Genomic DNA, 13087 nt, shown 5'->3' on the forward strand with positions numbered 1-13087 from the left:
ATGATGACATAAGCACGAAATGCTAAACTGAAGCATGAAGTGGGAGGAATCAACATATAATACGTACGTATAGGTCGAGTTGAAAATCTCGTTTTTCAAGGATAGTTAATATTTACATGACGTAAAAATAAACTTATTTATACATATATACAACTAAAAACAATTATAAAATGGCATCAAAAAACTCCTCATCGCTGCCCACCGGGAGTGTACCCAAGAGGCTGGCAGCATTGCCACGTTGGATGGCAATGCTTAATTTTTGACCAAAATAAAAACCAGCCTTTGGGTCACTTGAAGTGTCAGCAAGTCGCTTTGCCAGATCTTTAAAAAGCTCATCTGAGCACTTGGACCCCACGGCCCGAGGGTTTCAACCCCAAACGTCTCAAAGGTATAGTTACCAACCAGGGTGCTATATTTGCGCCGTTTGAGGTTCTCTGCAGCCGCAGCAGCGGAACCAGCACATCGCGCCGAGCTAGGAAGGTGGGATGGTGCAAGAGTATCGACACAGGTCGCGTCTCATACTAAAGACCTACCCATCTTCCACGGGAATAACGACATACCGTCTGGTTTCTTGCCATCGTCGCGTGCCAGACCACTGGGTTCTAATATGATAGTTAATTGTAACATTTTCTTAAAAATAAGACGAAAATCAGCTCCTTAAGTTGAATGGTTTTAGGATTCCCAAATAACTACCTACCTTATATAAAGTGAACAAAAATAATCTAGGTATTAATAAACTTAGACCTTAAAAATATTCAAGGTCTGCCATATTTTTTTAGACAGATAAAATAAAATCAAGGCACACAAAGTTGCCAGCCCGTTGTAGTGAAACATTTTTATCTAAAAGTTTTGACACACAACATCACAATGCTATGTGACTGATGAATAGTTGTGGCAAAATGGATGCTAACACGAACAAACTTTCATATTTTATGCGCTTCCGCGGGAAATTTTGTTATCGTTCATTCGTTCTGAACGTTTTTGTTCATCTATCACAACTATAGTGAATGAATGATGAACGATTAAAGTTTTGGAATCAAAAGAAAATTATAGTTGCTTGTTTCTTGTGTCGTTCTCTGATGATGATTCGCCCACCTGTTTTTTTTGTTGGAAAATGGGAAATCATCAAATTATCATCAGAAACGAGAAGAAATGTCAGACTTACTGACTAAAAGACACCTATTTTCCTTCTGGTACCAGGGACGCTGATACCCCGATACCCCTTGGTTGTCAGACTTTTTGGTTTCTGAATCTCGAAAAATATCCATCTATATGAATAGTAGCAGGGTGTTGATTGAGTTGTTTTCATAATATTTCATAATATTTAATATTTCATTATTTTCATCCTATGTTATACCAACTACTTCGTAATAATTCCTGCATCAGACAAGCTCAGGCTAAACTAAGAAAAATGTCATCTGCCCGTAATAACTACATATTATTACTGCATTTTATGAGCTTTTATTTAACTTTTCTCAAAGGATATTAGTTTTTTTGAGTTGACTTTGCAACTTGCGAGACGGAAAACAGCGAACACTCGTGTATTTCTTTCAGGCTGAAAGTAAAACGAGGTACTTGTGAAAACGAAAGATTAAAACATAAATAGAAGTTTGTGAACGAGTTTCTGAGTTCATGTATTTGTGTTGGTCCAAAAATTTACTTTAGGCAAGAGTTGCGTATGTCACAAATATTGATTTATTATTTTTAGAAATATACTGGAACGTAGACATGAAACTCTAAAAAAAATATATGTTAATCCTTTCAGATGTATTTAGTGCATAAGATAAGGAAGATTCTAAATAGTTTTATCGTGATTATTTAAATGAAAATGTGCAAATGTACCTCTATGAAAACTGTATTAAAAGAACACTGTTCAAATCTTTCTTACTTTATTAATAAAGATACTCACAAACCCCGGGCCTCACAAATATTTGGGCGATCAGATTCGAACCCACGACACGTATCGCATCCATCCATTGCTTACGCCTCTGCCTCTACGACAATAACGCGCAAATATTTCAGCATTTACCACGATTTGTATAGAAAACTACGTGACAACTTGTTTGCAAGTAATGTTCCAAAATATTTGCCTTTTTAGGGTTCCGTACCCAAAGGGTAAAACGGGACCCTATTGTTTTCGCTCCTCTGTCCGTCCGTCCGTCCGTCTGTCACCAGGCTGTATCTTACAGTTGAAAATTTCACAGATGATGTATTTCTGTTGCCGCTTTAGCAACAAATACTGAAAACTGAATAAAATAAAATATTTTATTCTAGTTCTAGTATAAAATAAATATGTTATTCTAGTTACAACAAACGTGATTTTTTATCCGTTTTATAAATAATGGTATGGAACCCTTCGTGGGCGAGTCCGATTCGCACTAAGCCGGTTTTTCTCGTTATTAAGAAAATATAAAGCCTAGATAAAATTAGCACGATAATTTGGGAGCGAATTAATTAACGTAGGTTGTAGGCTGTTTCAATCGATCCCTTTGGCAATGAATGACGGAGGCTTTTGATCAGCAGTGGTCGACATTGTAATTTTTTTCCATACAAAGTTTCCAAGCATGAAATAACTGGATACTTACTGAGTTAAGTTTAATTTATAATAAAAAACATAAAGAAAACAAAACTGGTGATGACGTGATGAACTACACATTTTTTTATGTTTTTATTTTGGCTCTGTAATTTTGATAATGGATTAAAAGTGGATGGAAGATATTTCTTATTCTTTTTTAAAGTATCGTGTTTAAGTAAAATACAATAAGGGTAAATATAAGAGTTTGCTGTTTGTATAATTCAGCTTTTTGCAAATACTCTAAATTGGCGAGTATGACACATACTTGCTTAATCCTTTATGAATGGCCGTGTAACATGACATTTACTATGACACGTCCACTTAACAAGAAATAAAATGAATGGCATGTAGGCGTTTTTGATATCCCCCAAAAAAGCGTAATAAATAGTCGGAACTTTCATCTCGCTATCACAACACGTAACATAATGTTATTTAACGTAAAAGCATTACTATCTAACGATAATGATAATTTTTTCCAATAATTTGAGAGCATTTCAAAAGTGTCAACATGAAAAACCTATTAAAGTTTTTAAGTGTTTCCCCTTTAACGTGATTGGTGGGTTGAGTTTCGTGGAGGCGTTGGGGCGCTGTGATTGGCCGGCGAAGTGCGTAAGTAGCGGAGTTTTGGCGCGCTTTCCATCAGTTGAAGGAAACTTTCCCGCGCGTTACATCGTGACAGTGACGTACCGAAGTTATGAGTGTGTAACGAGGTTGCTGTTTCGAGTTCTTCTGCTGAAATCTAAGGTAAGAGTAGTTTAATAATTTTTTTTTTTTTTATTGTAAAATTATTATTTTTTGGGTTTTATGGTGATTACTATTTTACTTAAACAGTTTTCTTTTTAATAACTAGTTTTTTATAAAGTGGCTTAACAATTTTCAAATTCAATTAAAATTCATTTACAAGTAGCTAAATTAAATTACGATTTTTTATTTTTCTTCAAATTGTTTAATTAATCTTTACTTGGATTTTATTTATAAAACAGTGAATTACGTCCGCAATCTTAAAAAACGACATTTCATTATCTCAGAAACTATACTTATTATTTAAAAAAAAACACAGCAGCTATTTTAATAATTACTCTCAAAAAAATAAGTTACTGTGAACTTACATATAACTAATAAAAAATCCATAGACACGGATACCATTATTCAAATTCCTCAGTCTACACGTCAATATATAAATAAAATAAAATACGTTTCTCTTTGATCATACGCGTACGTACTGTCAATCTGTCAATTACATTTATCAATTTCCTATATAATATTACGCGAATCATCCGGTTTTCCGACAACAATTTTATTAAGTGCTTTTTTCTTTACCTTTAAATAGACTTAGAGAAAAATATATTTCTGATACTAAATATATTCTTGCCGGTTCTTCTCCATGAGACCCACACTTTGGAACCGTGCAACTAGCTCGACGTTTCGAAAAAGCTGCTATACTTTGACGTACTATAGACTACTTAATTTCTTAATAAAATAAAGCAATAGTTTATTGGAAATTATTGCATTAATGCTTGTCGATAGTTGATAAAGTGTATCGTACAGCATAGGTGTCCAGTGTTCTTATAGATAATAGTTCATAGGTCATCAATATTTAATCGACTGCACTAGAAGTAGTTATGTATTTAGCAAGTTATGTCTCAGTTTCAATGGAAGGCACACTATTGGTTCTGTCTATAAATCCAGACTTCGGACTGCTACATAGAACTTTAACATACTAATATAAACTTAGAGCCAAAGTTAGACCCTCGTCTGCTAGAAGTCAGAATTTATAGTTTTATATTACACTCGGTCTTTTTCTATCTTTTCCCAGTATCATATAAGTACCAATTTTATCATTCCACATGTGATTAATTAAAACATAACGAATATCCGAAACCATTGTTCCCTAAAAATCTAATTCATGTTTTGACCTATACTGAAATAATCAAACTGAAAAAATTAAGTACTGGCTTTTAACTAAGCGAACGTATACTGAAATCACTAAAAGCTTACATGTTTTGTTACTTACATGTTTTAAACAAATAATTTCCCAGATTATTTTTTATTTATTTATATAAAATACTTCTTGCACAAACAGTACAATGGCGGACTTAGCGCCTGATGCGTTCTCTACCAGTCTATCTTACTGTAAAATATCTACTGCAAGTCACAAAACCAAGCTTACACTACTGTTCTAATTACCAACTAGATCTTCAAATTAATGACAGCTAAATATACACCCGCTTAACTCTCAAGCAAGTGTACATGAAAAAGGGTCGTTAAAACAAGGAACCGTTTTGTTCCGTCTTACACCAAATGACGAAAAAGAGTACCTTCTAACATTTAAAGCATCGCACACTGCAAACTTTTAGTCGGCCGATAATAAGTTTGAGCTCGTAAATCAGTATGAAAATAAGGGGTTTTGGCTTCAGGCACTACCGTCATCAAACATTGGCACCATGTTTGACGATACAACTTTCCGCCTCGCTACCTGTTTACGTATAGGAGCACCGTGCTGCTCCCCTCATCGCTGCCACTGTGGTGAGGCTGTCACCAGCCTCGGACACCACGGTCTGTCGTGCAGCCGTAGTGCGGGCCGTATTGCGCGGCATGCAAACATCAATGACATTATACGTCGAGCTCTTGTTGCCGTCGGGGTACCAGCTGTATTAGAACCAAGCGGCTTGGCACGCGACGACGGTAAGAGACCAGACGGCATGTCGTTATTCCCTTGGAAGATGGGTAGGCCTTTAGTATGGGACGCAACCTGTGTCGATACTCTTGCGCCATCACACCTTCCAAGTTCTGCGTGCTGTGCTGCTGCTGCCGCTGCGGCTGCGGAGAACCTCAAGCGGCGGAAATATAGTGGCCTTGTCGGAAACTATATTTTCGAACCGTTTGGGGTTGAAACCCTCGGGTCGTGGGGTCCGAATGCCCACATTCTATTTAAAGATCTCTCTAGGCGGCTGGTTGACGCTTCTCGTGACCAGAAGGCTGGCTATTACCTCGGACAAAGAATCAGCATGGCGATCCAACGAGGTAATGCTGTCAGCTTCTTGGGCACGCTCCCAGTTGACAGCGATGGGGACGAATTTTTTGACGCTTTTTAGTTTTTTGTTTTACTAGGATAGTTTTGATATTTATTGAAATATCTATGTAAATAAAGGTACGTATGAAAATTATTATTTTTTCCAACCATCGGGCTACCTATCGGCCGATAGTTGCCTCGATAGATGGCCGACAGTTTTTGAAAGAAATTGTAAATCCTATCATACTTTTTGGTCGGTCTGATATCGGCCGGATTTTCGTAAACGTCTTAAAAGCCTGCATAGGTCTACATGTAATAAAATAAAAATACTTGACTTTGAATTGACGTGCCACCATTCATCTCCATACTAATTGATGAGCCACACTGATATTAAGCGCGATCAAACAATCGGCCGACTAAAAGTTCTCAGTATGCGGGGTCTCTTAATTCAGTTTCTAAATTATTCATTACAAGATAGGGAAACTTGTTAAATTTCCCGTTTTACATAATCGGTTTTGTATCATATCAGGATTTTAGGCAAACGAAGAGCTTTAATATGTATACTGTCGAACTAGGAGAGTATTCTAGACTAGATAGGTCCCAAATTATTATTAAAAACATATCAAGCGCCTTTGCGTCGCACAGAATAGTAAAGTAAGTTTAAAATAACAAAAGAAATTCATGTTATTGAGATAAAATCTGTTTTACATTATTAAGATATAATCTAACTTGGAACGAATCTATAAAAATGTAAGTGTATTGTGTAATAGAATCTGAATATAGCACTTTCAATACCTAAGCATATGTTTGTACAAAACAATGATAACAAAATAATACCATTGTTATCTCGGCCCTACTCCTAATGTTAGTCAAAAAATGCCAGTTATAAACTTAGCCTTTTGGGGTTTTTGTACCCAAATGGCGGCCACGGTATCCTATTAATAAAGATTCCCTTTTTACTGAAATCTATAAATTGGGACTGAACTTAAAAATAAGCAGGCATTAGAACAGTAAGTAATAATTATTGGATATACCTAATTTCTGATTGATTTGAGATATGTAAGGTTGTTCCGAAGCCAAAAACAAAACATATAGGTACATGATCAGATCCAAAAAGTATTTACAGTAGGTAATATAACATTTTGTCCAGTATTGCTTGTTGAAAATAACCAAAAATATCCTTTATTTTTGTGAGTACCTAGTGTACTTTTATAATAAGCGAGGACTTTTAATTGGCTCTCTATCGACTAAGACTTCCTTTTTTATTTTGTTTTTGTTTAGCTGTAAGTTCTCCATAGTGTACTAAATAAATAAATAAATAAATAAATAATTGGACAGAAATCACAATAAGTGGGCAGAAAATGCTCTTAATAACGATGAGTACCGTTGACATGATTTCAGTTTACAAAATGTCAAGTAAAGCTTAATTTTTCCTACCCCAATAGTCTAGTGATCGCAGGCACTATGTTTAAAGGGGTTCGAAGCCGGGCTTGGGTTTTTTAGTTTCACTAAATAGCCGGGAAGCTGAAAGTAGTCGTGAACTGTCGTTCCTGCATATATTACAAGCCTTGTATAATATTGATACTATAGATGAAAAGATTTTGTATGTGAGTTTGTGACGTTTGTTATACACAGACAAAAACTCTCTCAGGATTTATTGAACCGATTTTGAAAATTATTTTACAACTGGAAATTCTTTATCAGCTAGTCTAATATAAGAGGCCGTCTGGAGAACTTGACGGTCTCCCGAATATAACTTCCTTTTTGATTTAAGTGCCATAAGAATATACGGTCTAAATATCTTGGACAAATATTAGCCTTCTTCGTAAAAGACCTAAAAGATCTAAGTGCTTATCAGTAAACATTCACTTCTTTAGAAACCATTAATTTAATAAAATTTGTTGTAATTATATCGAATATTATAAAATGGACAAATTTTGATGTAAGAAATATGAAAAGAAATATGAAAAACGAACCGAGATGTTTAGTCAAATAAATAAGTCATATTCTTTATTTATTCATTTCAAACATAAACATGAGTAAACATCCATACTGTTTTTACAACTATATTTACAAACAATAATTGTTTTTACAAGAAATCGTAGATCGTGCTACGAAATTTGCTACGATGCTACGCGGCTACGACGCTACACCGCTACGAAATTTTGAACGGCAAACAAAATACAGGTTGATAACTTTTTTAATTTTAAACTTGTAACTATTTCCTGTTACAAAATTTTCACAAAAGAAGACGGATCAAAATTGCCCCACGTCCTATAACAATGTGACGTATCTCAAAAAAAAGATAAAAATGTTTAAAAAAATATGGCATACTCTCCAATTCATTTTTTTTACACCTTCATACGAAAAAAATGCTTTAAAAATTGTTCAGGCGCTGTTATAAAAACATCGTTCATGGGACTATTTATGGACTATTTTATTAAATTATTTTTTGTTTTGATAGGGTATACCTCACAGATGGTCCCATAATCATCAGGTCAGGATCTGATGATGGAAACCCTGAGAAATCCAGGGCAACTTTTGAAAGTTGTAGGCATGCGCAGGATAAAAACTTGACTATAAGGTATACGTCTTATAACAATATGCAACAGTGAAGGTTTGAAGCTGACTTGATAATGGCGACCAGAGAAGGGCGAGGGAACTGGACAACTGAATATGTGAACTGCCTCGTGTTTGGGCTTATATTATTCGTATTGATAAGAACTTTCCACTTATGCGGATAGTGACAACTGTGCTTGTCACTGAAAAGCCAAAAATATAAAAAAAACTTATTACGATAAAAAAACTTCCAAAAACACTGAAAAGCAAAAAAAAACTATTCTTAGGAGCATCGGCCTAGAAGTCGTTGGGGAAATAAACTTAGGTACATCCATTAGACACCGACTTCTGAGGTAGTTTAAATATTTTGCTGTCGATTTCCCTCGACCTTCTCTGGTCTCCATCGACGGGTCAGCTCCAAACCTTCACTGTTGCAAAGGTCTATTCAATACAAATAATATGAGCCCAAACACGAGGTAGTTTACATATTCAGTTGTCGAGTTCCCTCGACCTTCTTTCGTCTCCATCATCAGGTCAGCTCCAAACCTTTACTGTTGCATATTGTTATAAGACATACACCTTATAGTCAAGTTTTTATCCTGCGCATACCTACAACTTTCAAAAGTTGCCCTGGATTTCTCAGGGTTTCCATTATCAGATCCGGACCTGATGATTATGGGACCAACTGTGAGGTATACCCTATCAAACAAAAAAATAATTTAATAAAATAGTCCCATGAACGATGTTTTCATAACAGCGCCTGAACAATTTTTAAAGCATTTTTTTCGTATGAAGGTGTAAAAAAAATGAATTGGAGAGTATGCCATATTTTTTTAAACATTTTTATCTTTTTTTTGAGATACGTCACATTGTTATAGGACGTGGGGCAATTTTGTATGGATTGTGATCCGTCTTCTTTGTGTTACCTAGTATAATTATAAATGCAGTTTTTTCATTGGTTTAGATTATGTGGTCGAATCTATTTTAGGTTTAGTTTCGAAAGAGGTAGTTTTGATAGTGACTGGTCCTCGAATCTGTTTCCAAAATTTTGGCATCTACATGAATATTTACAGTAAAACTTTCTCAAATTCGTCAACGAGTAATCTATTTTCAATAATCATATTATACGAAAACTTTAAGTCAGAAGTGGCTCGTTTTAGATAGCCGTTATTTTAGAATTTTTATAAAAAAAATGATTTGTCAAAATGAATAAAATAAATTCATATCACAGCCTGACACACTCAGAACTGTAAATAATAATTAATTTTTCGTCTGTCAACACCGCCAATCGGTCAGCATTTGATTGTCAAGTCCCCGATGTGGCAACCCTTGTCAAATCAACGTGACGTCATCGGAGTGGCGCTCGCTGATTGGGTAAAGCTAATTATTATGAGCTAACCGTTTTCCCTGAAGGATTAGTCTATGATATCTGGTCTTCCGGGGTTTTGTGATCAACAGGGTGGATAAATAATATGTAATTTTTCAAGTGCCTTATCTATAGTGATATTATTTAAAGTTTTTTTTTGTGCCCTAGGCTAGAAATTACTAGTCCATTGTTCAAAATCTTTCACTGTTAGGAAGCTAGGCTAAACCCAAGTAAAATAGACTTAGTGCGGGAAACTGAAAAGTGAGGAAATTGAAACTGTGGAGAACAACTAGCTGTATCTGGATAATGTTCTAACGATGGAATATTTTTAAAAATATGTAGTTCTGGAACTCCTCAATCTAGTTACCCAGGTAACCTGATATTCCATGGTGACAGACTTTCTGGCTCTGACTCCAAAAATAAAAATGCATTTTCATATATGAGAGCAAACATCTTATTCAATAACCATTCTATCAATTTACTGTACCCGGTACATTGCACACAAATTGTTCCGCTCGACTAGACTGTAAGCCGACCGCAATGCACTCGGGAACAAGTGAGATGTCGACACATTAACTAGATTATTGATACTCACTAATAGACTATTACACGTAAATAGATTATAAGGGATAGATCAAATGGCTTTAATGTGATATGACGGGCTTCCGTCAGCAGTTTCAATGGTTAATATAAACTCTTTGTGTTCCCAGATAAAAAGTTACTTTTTAGCAAATGGGCTACTGAAAACTAAAAATCCTTAACTATTAGTAAAAGGTGGCAATGTTACCTCTTCTGTACACTCCCGGCGGGCAGCGATGAGGAGTTTCTTGATGCATTTTTTTAAATATTTATAGTAAGTATACATAATATGTATTATAGTAATATTTTCAATATGTTAATTCTAAATATTGAAAAAAAAAACAGTGAATACAATTAGTTAAACCGTGTACTTTTAATAGACTCGCTATTTTAGGAACTATTAGTTAGATTTCAAAAAATATTCAGAGTTGGATAGCCCATTTATTTAGAAAGGAAGACGTTATGGACTCTAAAATATTTCAAACACAAATTGTAACCAACTTTTAATGTAAGTCAAATTGATAACTCATGGGAACGTAAGTAAAGAACAAAAGTAAGAGATGAGTCATACATTTTAAAAATAGGACTTATTTTGTGTTTGTGGGCGACAAACCTTTATCGGAGGTGACAAAACAGTAGGCGTATTCTCTGTTACATTATAAGGGTGTAAGAAACGGCTTCTTTTTGTTCCAAGTAAAAATAAATAAATAAAAAAACACCATGAAAACCTTTCACGGTAAATAAACAAATAATTTATTTACTCAATAAAAAGCTTTTCTTTCGCTAATAGCTGTGGTTGTAAGGGTACAAAAATGTATACTTTTCGTATTTATAAAGGCTATAGGAGTGAGGAAGGATTCTATTTTTGAACTTCATTAAAAACATACTTTAATTATTTCTGGTAGAGTTTGTTTAACGAAGGTTTTACATGTTTTTTTTTTTTCAATTTTTACAATGATTTGAAGAGCTGAATTTTTTTTTGGTGGAGAATATTTTTTTGTTACATGAGTTCATTTTTATATTTGTCAATATTCTATTTTTACTATAGTATAATGTATGCTGCATCCCAACGTAAACACCCCACTGATATTAACAAGAAAAAAGTTAAGAAAATATCCCGGAATTATCGTAATAATCTTAATAATTTTATGTGATGACCACAAAGTTTCCTTTAAAGGTCAATTTTCAAGGAAATCTTTGTTAAATTGCTGTTTTTGGAGCACGTAGCACCCTTTTATCCTTTAACTTAGGATAAGTAGCCACTTTGTTTTCATTTTATGTTAGAAATCATTGTCGACATTCTTAGTATGATTATATTATATTTATTTTGTTCTTTTCTGTAATCTTTCCCACCATTGAAAAGTATTTTACATAATTCTTACCTACATAATAGAAAGTAGTGCAATAATAAAGATATTATGTTCGACGGATGTATGAAGTATGAAAATATTTACACACCCCTGGGAAATTATACCTTCAATTATAAAAGCCGGAATCGGGTAAAATATCTTAACAATTCTGTTATGTCACTGTGTAAGCCTTGCTATTTAATGAATTGCTTTTTAAGCATTCATCCATTTCACGATATTTTAATAGGTATACAATTTCGTCACATTTTGCCAGTCTATTACATGTTCTTATTATTACAAACGCCATTGTATGTATGTATGTTCCTCTTTTACGCAAAAACTACTTAAAAAAACTCGATAGTAATATAGGCTATTCTTTTAAATTAAATATAGGCTACATTTTATCCATATACGGGAAGGATTTCCACTGAACCTTGAAACTGCGGACCGAAGCTAGATTTCCATATTTCTAAATGCCGAATTAAATCAATTTCCAAACGACCAAAATGGTTCGCCACAGTCTACAAACAAACAGACAGTCAAACTTTTACTCTAGGCCAGTCATTTGAGCCGTCCGTCGTGCAAGTCAGACTGGCCACAATTCAGCTGTCAGATTAGTCAGACCCTGCTGGTGACATGTCTAACAGTCTAGATAGAACCACTATGAACTAGTAGAATTTGAGGGAAAAACTATTCGAGTAGTTGTTGGTGAAGGATTTTAAATTGGTGTTATTGAGTTTTGATATGATGTAACATAGCATGTGTTTTGTGAAATTACTTAAATATAAGGTTACAAAAGGAGGTTCAAGAATAAAGTTAAATTCATGAAATAGTAAAAGTCACTCAAGCCTACTTAAAATAAATCCCTTCGATGATTACACCAACATACATATCAATAAAGGAAGATTTTATCTAAAGAAAACTTCTTGTTAGCTCTATTTGTAAAGTAATTGTCGCCCAAAGCCATGATACACTCATAAACTAATCTCCTACGCTAATTCAAAACCATCAAAAATATGCGTAGAATTTTAACAATTCCACAGTTTGACCCACAACCAGTAACTACAGTTAAAACAGAAATTATTCCCCGCAACATACAATGGTACAGAACTTACTGAAGTTTTAATTGCTTAAGCAATGTACCGTGATTTCAGTTCTAGTTGATATTGCTTGTAAAATTGTTAGACGGATCTCGAAAGTGTCCTAAATTCTATGGGAGTCGTTTAAGTACCCGTACACTGAAGACTAAACAGTCGGCCGAGTGTTAGTCCAAAGTTGGTTAGAAATAAATATTTTTAAAGGTTTTATGCCCATTTTCACCAACAATCTCTTAATCTAAGTGCCACTTAGAATAAGGGCTCTCCCAATTTTGACATAAATAACTATGGATAAGGGATACCTAAACTTTGGTGAAAACGAAATTCTTATTAAGTGTTCCGTAAATGCTCTTAGGCAATCCCTTAATTTAGGTATTTGTTGGTGAAAATGGGCATTAGTCGGTCTGATACCAGCCAAGTACTTGATCCATGTCATGTGAACATTTACATACATCTTCGTACGTATCAAGTGCATCATCAAACTGTTGATCAACTAAAAGTTTGCAGTGTGTGGGAACTCTAAGCAATATAGCTTTCGAGGTTAGTGGG

General features: G+C 34.5%; 1 protein-coding gene across 1 annotated transcript in view; it reads left to right on the top strand.

The window, feature by feature from the left end:
• The first annotated feature begins 3191 nt into the window (after positions 1–3191).
• Positions 3192–13087, top strand: part of LOC124640838 (tachykinins-like) — a 71016-nt gene continuing 61120 nt past the window's right edge. The window contains exon 1 of the mRNA XM_047178772.1: positions 3192–3319. The gene's annotated coding sequence lies outside the window, so the exon portion shown is untranslated. The remainder of the gene's footprint in view (positions 3320–13087) is intronic.

This window comes from Helicoverpa zea, chromosome 21 (assembly GCF_022581195.2).
Source record: "Helicoverpa zea isolate HzStark_Cry1AcR chromosome 21, ilHelZeax1.1, whole genome shotgun sequence".
NCBI lineage: Eukaryota > Metazoa > Arthropoda > Insecta > Lepidoptera > Noctuidae > Helicoverpa > Helicoverpa zea.